This window comes from Thermobia domestica, chromosome 11 (assembly GCF_964235325.1).
Source record: "Thermobia domestica chromosome 11, izTheDome1.hap1.1, whole genome shotgun sequence".
Taxonomy (NCBI): domain Eukaryota; kingdom Metazoa; phylum Arthropoda; class Insecta; order Zygentoma; family Lepismatidae; genus Thermobia; species Thermobia domestica.
The window spans coordinates 235,456,349-235,471,642 of NC_137464.1; positions in this window are offsets into that span (position 1 = coordinate 235,456,349).

Sequence of the window (15,294 nt, forward strand, 5' to 3'; positions counted from 1 at the left end):
GAAATGAGGGTATCTTCCTTAATCCAATAGAAAACTGCTAAGTAGTATTTTAGCTCCTTAAGTGGGTACCAGAATTTGAATCATGTAATACATATTTTGTACCATCTTATTTATTTCATAGATTTCAAACTCTTTATTGAGCTTCTTGAGTTTTCACTATAACCTTCTCTACTTAGCACAAGAGTAGATTAAGCCTAAAATGTAACTCATTTAGAAATATTGCACTATTTATTCGTCATTTTACCACAAGTCTGTGCAATATTCAAGTTTTATTGTTCAGTATTGTAAACTAAGGATGTCATATTATCACAAAGATCCAAAGTTTGGAAGCCTCTAACGCGCACATAGCAGAACAAAATGGCACAGGAAAATACACATCAGAAGTGCTTTAGCACTGGATACCACGCTCATCGTATGACTTGTTTCGAATGAACTGAAGCGAAGTTATGAGGGCTTGAAAATGTTAGTTTGTTTCAGAGTCTTTATTTCGAAAAAATGCTTAGATAATTATCACATTTAGTTACTTGCATGGTTTGTAATGGATGTGTAAAGTATTTTTTTTTAATTTACAGCATTTCGGTATCTCAAACCGTTCCGAAGATATGATAAACATTGCTAAAGTTTGCAACACTGCTTAAATCATGTAATTGCGAGAACTTGTTATAATTACCGATACTAAAAGATATAAAAAAGAAGGAAAACAATAATCATTTTAAATATTTTCCACAAATACACCATTTTCAGTAGTGTTGCGAACTTTATCAAGGTTTATCCTCCGGAACGGTTTGTGATAACGATGTGCGTTAAACGGCAAAATAATTTACAAATTAATTACAAATTTAAAACACGTAAATACATGTGATAGTTATCTAAGCATTTGTTTTCGAAATAAAGAATTTTTTAAAAAATAAAATTTTCAAGGTATCTTCGTATCTTCATTCCTATTCATTCAAAACAAGTAAAAAAAAAACATAACTATGTACATTATCCTGTGCATCTGCGTTGTGTTTTTTCGTGCGTTAGAGGCTTCTAAACTTCGGATTTTTTTTGTGATACTATAACATCCTTAGTTTGCATTTTAAATTTTCGCTTTACATGTTGATTTAAAATATGTAATGATCTAGTAAGTTGCGACATTGCATTTTAAGTTTTAATTTGACTTGAAATTGTTGATTTGAAATACGTAATAATTTGACTTAGTGCTATTTGAAAAAAATATAAATTTATATTGGGTTGGTAACATTGTTTGTTACGTGTTTCCCTTTAATATATGTGAAGATGTCAACTTCCTTATAGTCGCTTCGTGCAAAGTTTCGCTTTTCTCTCTCGTTTGGTTTCTCCGGTATAGCCGATGATCAAGATAAATTGTCCACCCTGTATATATATATATATATATATATTAGGGTGGTCTTTAAATACGTGAAAAAGTTGTTTTCGCATTATTCTGTATTTTTTTGTATTTTTAAACTAATATTTAGGGGTAGCTACCACATTGTAAAATTTTCACTAAAATACTAGGAATAAATTAAAGTAAAATTTAGTTATAAGTGAAGTTGTATTTAAAAAAATGTTAATACATTGCTACCATATAATAAGATTTAAAAAAAAAAAATGTTAATAAAATGAATTATCAGTTTTTACTTCATTTTAAGACACCAAAGTTGATTCCTTCGTGTCCGGATACTTGCTTCTAAATTGCTTAACTACCAAGAGTGAATACTGCTTTTGTTCTCCAACTTTTGTAAGAAGTTTACTGTACTCTTTCATCAGCGCAACCCGACGTTCAACTACATCATTAATAACTTTAAGTGAACTAGCTATTGCCTTGCTTTTCTTGTAGGATTCATTGTCTTTCCAGGGAATTGCATCTGTTTACAAAGATTCTGATGGTAGATCCAGGATTTGGAAAAACCTCATGGTGTTACTGGGTACAAAATCTTGAAAGTCCTTTGTAAGAATGACATCAGGATCAATTTGTGCATGTTTCAATGGTTCGTCATTGTCTTCATTTTCTAAAGCATCCAACAATTTCCTTTTAGTTTCCTGAGGAACGTCGCCATAAAACAACGCAAGCGGAACAAGCTCTTCTGATATGTACCACAAATGGAGAAACTTTTTCATTACGTACTTCGAAATTTTCCCATTGATACCTTCCTTTAAATTTCTCAAAAGTTGCAAGTCATTTCTGGGGAGAGTACAAGCAAATGGTGCTTAAAACCAACAGTTAACGTAAACTTTCACCACAAATGAGCAAATGCTACGAATTCCTGTTTCTTCTTCTTGCTATCTTTAGCGAGTAAATTGCTTTGGCCATCCATCGGGCTTGACACTTCCTCTGGAACTCTAAAATGTATACTTCTTTCTGGAACTTCTCGAAGGAATATGATTTTGAGCTCTAAACGTTCTGTGCAATCTTCTCGTGGTTGAAAATCATACTTTTTTTTTTTTTTTTTTTTTTTTTAGCAAACTCAAGTACATTTGGCGCACTGTTGGTAACATTTTTATGAAGTAAACCGTTAGATGTATCGAGTTTGAAATTATTGTAGTCAATCGAGTTCCACAAACCTTTAAATCGGTTAAGCAGCAAGATATCAGGCCTTGTTGAGGCTCCAATTGACTTACTAGGAACTTCCTCAAGCATAATTTGGAGGATACGATGTCTTCAAACCAAATAAAGCATTTCTTTTCCATCCTTTCCTCTAGAAAGACTCATGATCCACTACGCAAACCAGTATTTGTGGATGTTGTATCAAAACCCATACATTTCACTTGGTCTGTAACTCTTCAGGATTCCAATGTTTTATTAACAACACAAGCTATTGCTTCCCCTGTTCCTGATTAAAGTATTGAAACGGCATAACAAGTCAATGCCGTTTCTTGAAACAATGATTGCTAATCTATTTGCAAATTCAGAACTTACAGAGAAATATCTTTTGTCGAGAGTTTTGTCATATTCTCAGCCATTTCGAAGAAACACGGGGTGGGAACGGATTTTATGTACACAAAATGTGAACCTCCGCCATTTTGGATGGTTTCACGGTAGGGACTTGAAACTTTCGGAAAAGTGTTTTTCTTGTCGAGACGTTTCTAATGATATATTACTCGACACCTTTTGCCATTTAAAATTTTTAAGTTGACTCCACGTACCCCTATATTCGGGAATCTGGGGTGAACATTTTATAGCTCAAAATTCAAGCCCCTTAAAATAATTATGGATCTGTTTTTGAGTTTCCTCATATTCGCAGTCGTTTCGAAGATACACGTGGGGGGAGCGGACTGTATGAAAACTCTGAATATATATATATATATATATATATATATATATATATATATATATATATATATATATATATATATATATAGGGGAAAGACAAAAAATCTAAAATGTTTCCAAAAGTGTGAAAATCATACGTAATATGGTGTGGGGCCTCCTTTTGCGTCCAAAACAACTTGGATCTGACGTGGAATGGACGTATACAGCTCCTGAATCGAGGTGTGTGGAATTCTGCACCATTGCTCCTCCAAAACATGCTCCAGTTCCTTAAGGGATGCTGGTAGAGGGTAATGAGACCGAACTCGCATTTCTAACTCAGACCACAATTTCTCAATGATGTTCAGATATGGTGATTGTGGAACCCAGGGGAGGTCTGACAACTCCTGGTCATTCTCCTCAAACCATGATTTCACCGTTTTTGTAGCGTGACAGAGTGCCAAATCATCTTGGTAGATGCCATCACCATCAGGGAACAATATTTATGCCATGGGTAGAATCTGGTCCCTCAAAATGGCTTCATACGCCTTAGAATTCATCATTCCATACAGAGCTATGATGGGACCTGCAGAAAACCACGATATCACTGTCCATACTGTAGCAGAACCACCCCCAGGCTTTACAGTTGGGAGCAGACAGTTTGTATCATAGGCCTGCGACGGTGTTTCTATTTTATTATAATCCTGCAGGGCTATAGACGATATTAGACGGTAACGCTCGTGAGAACGGATTTGGATCATAGAGATGTTGATCATGCAATGCATCATTCTCCTCAGTTATGGTAGTTACTGTTGAGTAACTCGTTTTAATAGCCAGTAGCAGGGCGTCTTCAGAATCAGAGTCTGAACTAGAGTTCCATGGGGTGTGGATAGCAGGTGGAACCACACAGTTCATATACAACCCGTATATTTGACGCAGTGTTGCATTGGGCACAAGGTTTAGGGTCGATTCTCTCATGTGATTAATAAAGGGCAGAAAATATTTATGTCCAGTATGGGCTAAGCAATCCAATTGCACCATCCTCCTACTTGGTACTTCTGTAAATTGATTATATATTGGTTGGGACACTGGTCCCGGAACAGAATAGTCAGAGCAGGTCCACAGTTTAACGCAGTGGATTCAAGTGGAAAATTAGCCGCATTTCTTTTGAGAACTTTGTCCACTGAATGGTGCCCTGGCGAGTTCATGTAAATTATTCGTAGTCGGTAATGCGCATGTGATTGCTCTTAACAACTTCTGCTAAAGGAAAAGTAGGACGAAGAAAAAAATGCACTTACTTGTAAGCAGGTTTCATGCTGATGTTTCCCCAAGTTAAAAAACTCAATTCTTTTGGAATGATCAAGCTTTGGTATAAAGATACTCTTGTTATCGAGACGAAACAAACACGAGAAAGTGAATGGAAATCGCTTACTGGTAATTAGTCCTATGAATGTAGGTTTTAACTTCAGTACATTGTTCAATTTTCTGGTGTCTACGAAAATAACCAATACATAATTGTAAAATAAGGCTAGTCGCGACAATTACTATAATAAGAAGTAGTTTCTTTCCTTTAACTTGTAAATTGAATTTAGTGAATACTATCAAATAACTGTGTGCCTCTAAAATCACGTGAGTATCATGTAAGATATGTTATGCGATGCACTCATCCCATGTAGTGTAATTACTTAGAATAACAGGGGAGTATGAACCAGGATCGTGGGTGAGCATGAAGGAAAACAATGTTTTGACCTCTTAATTTGCATACCACTTCCGTTTTGTTTCAGTGTTTGTGAGAAGAGCATGCCATCTGCTAAAGCGCGTCGACAGGCGCAATTGAAAAAGTGTAAGAAGTGTTGGTATAAAATGTGGTTGTGGGTTCACCGGCAGCCTTACGGGGAATGTACATTCGCCCCTGGTACGAGAAAAGCATTTCTACGCGCCTGCCGGGCTACGTTCCGTGTGGATCATGGTTTACTAGTCGTCTCGAGGGGGCTGAGCGGCAGCTTTGCAGCCTTACGACAACTAGTGATGGAGCAGCCACCGCTGCGCAAACGACCACTGGTTGTTATCTATATTGATGAGCAAGGGCGTCGTCCAGTGTGGCAATTGTGATAAGGTAGGTGTTGCTCATACTTCCGCTAAATAGAATGTGTTTTGCCTTTCATATATTTTTAATATAAATAAATTTAACTTTGTCTTCATGAATATTCTCTAGTTATAAAGTCGTTATTATTATATTATTGTTTTATTATTATTATGTTCCCTCGTAGAGCTGCTATAAAATTTGCGTTATATAAATTACGTACTCTTTTCCATGAGTCTTTGTGGAACACGTCAACTTCGAATGTGGACGTGAGTTTATGCTTATTACACTCTTGTTCCTGCAACGAATGTCGCAAGCTGATATGAAACTTTAGGCAGATGTGGAAGAACTTAAATACAAATAAATATGTGTAATATAGTATAATGTCACTTTTATTGTATAAAATGTAAATGCTGGGTCCAGATCTGTCGAAGACGGTTATAACGTTTTGACTCCTATAGAACTAAATGGAAAATAAAGTACGGGATGAAACACATTCATAGCTGTCCATATTCACTCGTTAAGTTCCTCTTACTCCACAATTATTTGGTATTGGAACTGGTAATTTTAATTTCCTGTACTTATGTCGTCACTTCAATAGATAGCTGGTTGAGCACTCGTAAAAGTGAAATGTTAAGAAAAGATTTTTTTATTTGGAAATTTCAAAATGAATTTGCTTTTAATAACAGAGTACGGTGAGCTGTTTATATTGGAACTATATTTTGACCGTATCAGATTGGCCATAATTCTTTTCTAACGTCGAGTTTGGCTTTTCTTTTACGGGACGCTCACTAACGAGAATTACTTCCGGAGATAATGTTTTATACTGCATACAACTGTGTAACTATGTTTAAATGGAATATAAATAATAAGAAAGTTCAGCTGTAGTACGACATTCCTTTTTCCCAATGTTACATCATAGATACTTCTTGTAGTAATATTACATCGCGTGTTATCGACTAAATGAATGAAAAGTAAATTCATTTCCCTTGGTTCTTTCCTCTTTTCTATTCCATTACACAATTTTCCCGTTTTGTCAATTCAATCGGGTATTACTCCTGTTTGAATGCCATCTGGATCTGAAGGGAAAGAAGTTAAAATAATCCCGTTTAAAAGGAATTTCGCAGCTAGTTGTAACATTTAGCTCATTAAGGAAAGTGTAATATAATTTAGTATTTCATTAAAGAGCACATGCTAATATGTGTTTTGTTTCAATACATCTTCCATTTCTATGCAACCTTTATCCAGCCTTGTTTGTACGGACTTTAAATAATGTCCTTTATTGCTCTAATGACACATCAATATATTCGTTTTTCTACAAAGGCCCATCGTGTTTATAGTTTAGGGGAGTATTGTGCTATCATGAATTGTAGTACTGAACAAGAACTTCACTTTAGAACGGTATAATTATCAAATCAATCTGGATTAGTTTAACCCTAAAACATCCTAAGAATTCTTCATCAACGTCGTCATCAGGAAATTGAGGATTGCTCTCGGATTGCGTTTTCCATAGGTTTGAACCAACTACGAACTCGGACGGCGAAGGTGTGATCACAGGATTTGGAATATGAAAAGGATCCATTGTGCCTCTGTGTAAGACAGTTGGATCACAGAAATGTTTTACGTCTGGGTAAACTAACGGAAGTCTATGCTTTCGGGACTAGAACTTCAGAGTTCGATTCTGGTTGCTCCGCTACAGAGAAATTGCTTAGTTGCTGTTCTGTATTTTTTTTCTAATAGATTTTCACCAAGAGATGGAACTAACTTTCCAAACTAAAGAAATCCAGGAAAATTTTCGATCGTTGTTGCGGAATTTAATCTCACAGTGGGCACTAGAATTTTCCCAGCAAACTTTAAGAGTGGGAGCATACAGTGACATCACGTTTTCAACGTAGAATCTGGATTTAAGTCTCATGTGGTAATGCAGTATCATATCGATGGAGTCAATTGGTCTCTTTCTTTACTGACACCATTACCAACTTTATATTCGTCTCTTAGTATGTTAGAAATTAGTTTGTGCTTATTTAAGTGCGATTGGAATCTTAGGTAGGTTGTTAGTATTAGCCTTAGGTATTTCATCCCTGCTTTAAAGCTCTAACTGAGGAAATTCCTTTGGAAAGTTCTACACAATAGGCCTTGAGTCTGGAGCAGTTAGTGTGATAGATGAGGTAGGAGTGTCGGAATTTTCCTTACCAACGTCATTTACAGACGCAACAGCAGAAATATTCCTAATTTTCTCTAGCGGGTGTTCATGATAACTTTCGGAAGCAATTTTCTCCAAATGTCTTCCTCGAAGAAGAGATTACATGTTCATTACAAGTATTACTTTCTGTCTCTCTTTTCGTTTAGGAGGTCGTCCCTTTTTTTCACCGTATTAGAAGCTTTCTGTTTAGTGTGGCCAGCTTTTTGAGGATTTGCTGCCTTTATTGGGGCGTACACAACACTTCCTTAACTTGCACCTCGTAAACACTTGGGTGTGAATATAGGTGGTTATGTTTCCGTCCAGTTTCTCAGATAGAGAAACATAGGGTTGATCATCCCTACGGTAAGATAAGTTGTAGGGCTGACTACGGTCCCCCAAACGGCGTCTTTCTGTGTTAGATATTTTATGTTTCTGGTTGCTGCCTAATGCGGTTAAGGGAATCGCTTTTTTTTTGGTGCGAGACACCCAATTAAATATTCTTGATGTGGGCATTCCCCCAACTCAGTTCTTATGACAGCCTTCGATTCTATCTACCATGTGAATACTCTTCAATACGGATTAATTTTAAGATACCGATTGCTCGTCTGGTGAAATTCCTGTTGCCTAGGAATTTCAAACCAGAGGTAGTCTAAATGGTGCCCGTCCTTATCGTCTAAAGCTAAATTTTCAGGATATATAAAAGTAAACTTTTTATGTAAGAAATCAGATCTTAAGATTACGTCATACGAGGAGTACCTAGCGCTAACAATTGCCTTCTCATATATCTCATAGACGTAGTTTTTAACATGTCCTTTAAATTATATGATACTCTCACTACTGGCAAGTAATCTTTTGGTTGTCTTTCTATGCCTTTTATTTTCACATAAGTCCTCAATCGATCGGTAAATGGAAACTGATTCGAGAGATATCGATTGGAAATGAGTGAGATTTGTGCTCGAGAATGGACTATACCGAAGTACAGATTATTATGAGCTTAATTTTGACAGTGGATCATCAACCACAACTGGCGTCTTTCGAATAAAATCCCATACTAAAGTATTGGGGTCAAGCCGAATCCTGACGGGGTCAGTGTTCCCTTTTGTTAAATCAGGTGAGGACGAGGTCTAGTTGGCTATAGTACAACACCTGGCTGTTTCAATGCGTTTTATAGCGTTTAACTAATTTTCTGGATCATCTATGGCTTTAATATTCAATAAGCAATAATTAAGATGTTCTGGGAGAAGATCATGTGTACCCTCCGTAGCTCGTTATAATTAAATTTGACTATTAGTAACTTAACATGTCCCTTTATCGTATATACGAAAGCTACGCTATCTTGATCTATCCGTTATCATCTGTTCTCATGATTGAATTGCAGATGAGCCTGCAATTCGATGCTGTAAAATGCTTCCCGCAAACGGTCAGTTAATTACTTTTAACTAAGTTCCCTCAATTGAGAGTCTTCTACGCAATACCAATCGTGCACTGTACCTACTAATCATATTGCTAATATATTGTTTTTCGAGTCCGGACATTCATAAATATACCGAACTGTGTCAAATACGTGTAGGTAAAGTTCTACTGACTCACTCTTACCTCCTCTGAAAGATTTTATCCGAACATTCGGATAGACACGTTAAAATTACACTTTTGTTTCCACCAGGAGGTGGAGCAACTAGGTTGGCATTGAACTACGTTGTATCTAATTTTCTTATTTTATCTCAGTTCCTTTCCTTTCATCTTGGCTAAGTCTTCCCATTGATTTTTGTTTTAGTGTAGATCTATCCTTTTGAAAAGGAATTTCTTCATCAAGATTGGAGGGTCCTGGAACGTCTTCTATGACCGAACTAGTTTCTAAATTTTAGTTCAACTTTAACAGAAGATAACTCTACTATATAACTTCCTGTTTTGTTTCAAAAGCTATTCTTCTCGAGTTGTTGAGCTTCGATGTTTGGTACGGTACTCTTTAAATGTAAAGTGTGCCTCACTTTCTTGCATTATGTCCGACCTACGCTGTCTCTTTCCTCGATTTCACCACTAACTTGCCTTCTTAAAATATTACAAGCATCTTTTCATCTTGATTTGACGTGAAGACCTAACCAGCATACTTTTCTTCTCACGGAGTAATACTTGACAAAACCGGTTCTTCAAACCGCATACAGTTTTCATTCCATTGTACCTGGAAATCCTTTATCACTTACCAGCTCGCTATCTTCTCCTGATCACCTTGGCTTCACTAAAAGCTTCTTCAGATTCTGAGGTTTGTTTCTGGGCGGAGGTGAAAGATGGATTTTTCCTAATAATCCCTTCAAGTTTCTGAACCTATCCTCCAAAGTTAGTTTATTAAAAAAATTCAAACTATGCTCCTGTTTATGGACTCTTCTGTCCAAGAGTGATATTTATCTTCTTTTTTTCTTCTTGAGGAAGTCTAATTAGCATCGGAAGACGGAAAGTAATCGCTACATAACTTCAGTAAAGGTCTACGGATCTTAGTGGAGTGAAAGTAACATTAGCTTTTCATTACTTAGGGCTAAGTATGTTGACAAGGTTAGGCAGTTCTGTAGAGGATTGCAATGTCATTCATCGGAGCTGAAACTTTCTTCGGCTAATAACTGCAATGCTTATTTTAACCGTTTCCTGCGAGAAATCTTACTATCTTCTGAATCATCGCTGTTAAGCCTAATATCTGATCCCGTTATATCTTTATCTTTACTAATTGGAATGTCTATCCTTTAAAGTTGAACTATTTTGTTTTGCAATGGAACTTGCGCATTTAACATAACCTGAGCAAGAGATGTTAATACTTTTAAAACATTGTCGGTTCCTATACTATTATTTTCAGAAATCTTTAATTCGTGCACATGCTAACATTTTCTTTATTTGCTTGAACGTCGGTTTGGACCATTGAACTAGCCTGAAGCATGATACCAAGCTCTTCCCGCTCATCATCGATGCTTCGAACAACCACAGTCTGAACTTCCTTAACAGACATTTCCTATACCAAAGGTTTAACGAACTTAATTATTAAGGGAGAGAGATTCGTTTTCATTGCTTCCTTAAATGACGCTAATGTTGCCTCTCTCTTACCGGAGGAGTCATTCTTTTTAGTCTACTTGCAATTTTAGAATTGAACGATAGAAGTTTCAATTCCGTCTGATGTAAAGGAGGCTGGGTTAGAACTTCAGATACTCCACATCTTATGGCAAGATAATTTGTCATCAGACTCACTGGATCAGTCGAAATGTCATCATGCCAGGTAGATTTGGCTATAAACCTTCAACTCTATAGTTTTCATATGATTCTTGCATTCGACCAGCATCTAACGGTATTGAGCTTTTCATCAATTCTGTATTAGTAGGAGATTGTAAATATATGGTTTGAACTTGAGTAGATTCTAGTTGAGCAGTCTATTTCTTGGTACCGTTGCTAATTCGTCCTGTGAGTTTATTACATATAAGTAAGATCTAATATTTTACCCATGGGGAGGCTGGTCTAAATAAGGAAGTTTGAACCATGTTCTAGGTGGAGGAATCGGTTTCTCGATTCACATTACTCCTTCAAATTCAGGACTTAGTTCATTGTTTTGTGGGCTGGAAACCGCTAATGGAGTGCCCCACGTCCCGTTAAAGATACATACTCCATACTAGAACTCTCGGATACATACAAATCTCTCATTTTATTCAATTTCTAACGCCCAAGTTCCGGTGACCCTGACCCTTAGGCTTTAACCATGTAGCAATGGACACAACAACAGTTCGTGTACTTGTCTTCCATAATACGACGTTATCCGTCAGGAAAGAGCGAGTGTTGACACTGTTGAAACCCTAAATCACAGGCCTGACTGACATTTTCCAAGTTTTAGAAAAAGCTTATTGTTATATTCTTATGTATTACCTGGGTTTCAGGCTTGTTCATGACAATGCTATTAATAACCTACTGTATCTATTTCTTTATTATGTCAGAAGCCTGCTTAGCATAAACAAATTTCTACATCTCAATTTGCTTTTTCTTTAATAATAATTAAAACTAATTTTACTCGAGCAGTGGTTCGTGTTCTTAAGGTTTCCTAGAGAATACCAGATAACCATATGTCAGAACTTACCTTGGCCCCGTCGGATTTTTCGTTTGCCTCTTGAACAACTGAGATATTCTCTATCCAAAAGGACAGGTGTAGTCAGGTTAGGAATTATGCAAGAACAAATGTTTCTCTCTACTATATTCCATAATAACCTCACTATTTATATCATTCCATTCAGTAGGGGTTAATTCTAATCGTACACATTACATTGTTTTACATTGCTATGAATCAAAAACGTTCGCAGCCGCAAGGCAGTCTTTAGCTACGCCACTGCACAATCCTTGTAACTAAGATTTTCATAAACACTACCGCTTATATTTATTGCTGAAAAAAACAAATGATTCGCTTCAAAATACGTACATAAATAGTACTATAACTAACATGTGCCGGAAAAAGATTCAGAAGAAAGGAGGGATAGGTTAGCAAAATGGTTTGGGGACAGTCAAAATACTTGCTAGTAGCTTCCATCACTTTATAGATTATAAAGGGGTCGTGGTCGTTTATCTTAGGGACATATCGTATATACTTACAGAACTTGACAGGTTCATTGTTGGTTTATAATTAGGAGTAGGAGCTGCGCCTGTTATTACACGGCGCAACTTTACCACTTGTTAGATTTGGTTGCTTCATATTTATAACATTCTACCTGGCGCTAGTTCAGCAGTTAATAGATTCTTTATTTATGTTTGTTTATAAAGGATGTTTCAAAACAACACCGACAACGTTTGGGAGGTGATTCCTAAACACCAAGACAAGACAAAAATTATAGACCAACCTGGGTGCACAACAAATTCCTTTCGCAGTTATAGGCTGCCGAAAACATGAAAAAATGAACTTTAAAGACCTATAGCTCTAAAACTACGGGACTTACCGTAGTCGGGTCAAGACTTCACTTAGGGTATGGGGCCTATAAAAATATCCAAGTTTCAGAATCCTGCGGTTCTTCCGCAACAATTTTTATAGAGATACTTGGTAAGTACTTCAAAATAAATACCAGTAGACAAAGTACCTCTATAAAAATTGTTACGTGAGTACCTTAATATTCTGAAACATGGATTTTTGGATAGCTCACGTATTAGTTTCTAAGTGAACTCTTCACCCGACTACGGTAGCTCCCACAGTCTTGGAGCTATGAGCATTTAAAGTCAAGTTTTCCGTGTTTTCGGTAGTCTATAACTCCGAAAGGAAGCATTTGTGCATCCGGATTGATTGATAAATCCGGAATGCATGATTTTAAGAGAATTGTGCACTTTGATGTACCAACATGAAACTTGACACACATATTCTGTGGGTCAATTTGTTCATTTTGAGATATGGAGGCATTTTGGGAATCGCCTATATTCAAGATAGGGACCAATTTTCAAAATGTCCGAAAGTAAATTCAGGAGAACTAAATGGTAATAATAATTTTCTAGGTAAATGGCTGGAATTTGATTCAGAAAGGTTTCGTATATTTCTTGTCATTTATATTTAATATAGAACTTTCTAGGAATACCCTCCATCGAAAATGGCTGCTAATTTTCAAAATGGTGGACATCTGTTTAAGAAAGTTTTCATATCTCACATGTGGATTTTCTGGAATTTGGTTGTTACAAAGTAAATGGCTTTTAAATGCTTTAATAAACGTTATTCGTAAATAAACTATCATAGAAATATAATATACAGATTATCTCAAAAGTAATGGCGAAAAATAAAACCACAGATTCCTGGCACCAAAGAAGTAAAGTTTACATGACATATAATCCGGAAGTGGTCAGGGGCGGAGGTAGACAGCTTCGAATGTGGGGGAAAACTGCATACTTAGGGAAGGAACTTGTCCATTAATAAAACCACTTTAAAGATACGTGGAAACGGTTACGCAACACACCGGGAGTAATGAAATGCATTCGAAACTCACAATTAGCACGTTGCATAGGTGTGAGAGGACAGCACTTCGAACATCTTTTGCAGGTACGTTTATTGTTAGCACGTATGACCTAGTATTTGCTAGTGCTATTCTGTGTAAGATACTAAGTTACAAAAAAGTAGGTTATTGAGGATTCTGCCTGTCATTTAATTACATGGCACGACTGGTTACTTGTTCTTATTTCTACCCTTTCTCTTCAAGTTTCCATCTGGCATATCCCTTTCCATTACACCCTGAGATTATGCAAACATGCTCAGTGATCTTTGCTTTGACTCCCATTGTGCATGTGGGGCAATCGTACCACGAATAACAACTTTTTTTAATATTGTTTCCACCTTTACTGCACCATTCCATTGGCCCTACCGTGCAGCCATTCGGTGAATCCCTAAATGACGTATGGAGAATCTCTGGCGTAGTTATATAGCATGCGTTTAACATATCAAGCCAATACAAGTTTAAGTCTTTCTGAACCCTTTTTCTAGCTCTTTTCATTATACCGCTGGCAGGTGTGAAGTTCCTTTCCCCCATATACGAAACTGTCTAGCTTCGCTCCTGACTATTTTCATACTATATGTCATATAAACATTTTTTTGTTTGTGGCCATTCTTCGCCATTACTTTTGAGACCACCTATATGTATTTTTATCTATTCATTTGTTTGTTTCGAAAAATAATTAGCACAAAATTGATTAAAAGTGTTTGAATATTCTCAAGATTTCAACTTCCAAAGCAATACACATTTGTAACATATCTGAAAATAAAACTAAAAGTATATAAACGTTTAAGAAAGGGAAATTCAGGTGAATCATATCTTTCATTTAAAAATAAGAAGTGCAGCATAAAAAATGCATCTTTTGAAACGTGTCCATGACAGTTAACACATAAAATGTATAATAAAAGTTCATGGTGGTCCGTTTTCATTTTAGTCATCTGTAGAACAAGCTTCGCAGTGGCAGAGTGTTGTGTATGCTATATCAGACTTTACTCATTTGCAAAGGGTCCCACATCACTTTAGACAAGTGCATTTGAGGATCTGTTTCCAACCTTCTGCAGCTGCAGGCAATCCATCTGAAAGAAACAATCGCACGAGTAAACAATAGCATAAAAGCAAGATTCAGAATTTTGATATCCAAGTCTTTGAATCCGTGGACTGCATCCATCCAAAATCACTGGAATGTGTTGTATTGGTTGAAGAGTTTGTACCCATACATATCCTGCTTGGTAGGCCACACGAAGAACGTACTGCTGCAAAAAATCCTGCGTTGGCAGAGGGTTTTTAAATCTCTATTTTTTTCTTGGCAAACAGTTTTGGTCTTGCGCTGTTGATGTGTTGTTCTTGACTACATCTATCATAAAGCACAACCACAAATCTTTCTAGAACAGGAAATATTTTGGCAATATCTTCATTGCTTGGTAAACGATAAAGTGTTGCTTCAGCGGCGGATCCATAGAGGCGATCGGGGCGATTGCCCTCCCCAGAAGAGGAAAGTTTTTTTTATTTTATATAAAAATAAAACCCACCTCAGAGTCTGGAGCTCTTAAAAGTAGCTCTAAGTAGCATTATTACAATCCCCGCCCCCCAGAAGTCCGTCCTGGACCCACCCCTGCTGGAGTTATGGCTTCGAATGAGTACCATATCGACCATGCAGATACTTTTCCTTTGCTTAGGAATGCAGAAGTGGTGTCACAACGTGTTCGGGCGTGAAACACTGGTAAACCCTCACAACGTTCGCTGCCTAAAATGCAGCAATGCTACTAACGTCGATTATTCTAAAATGTGCACTGGTTCCGGAGGA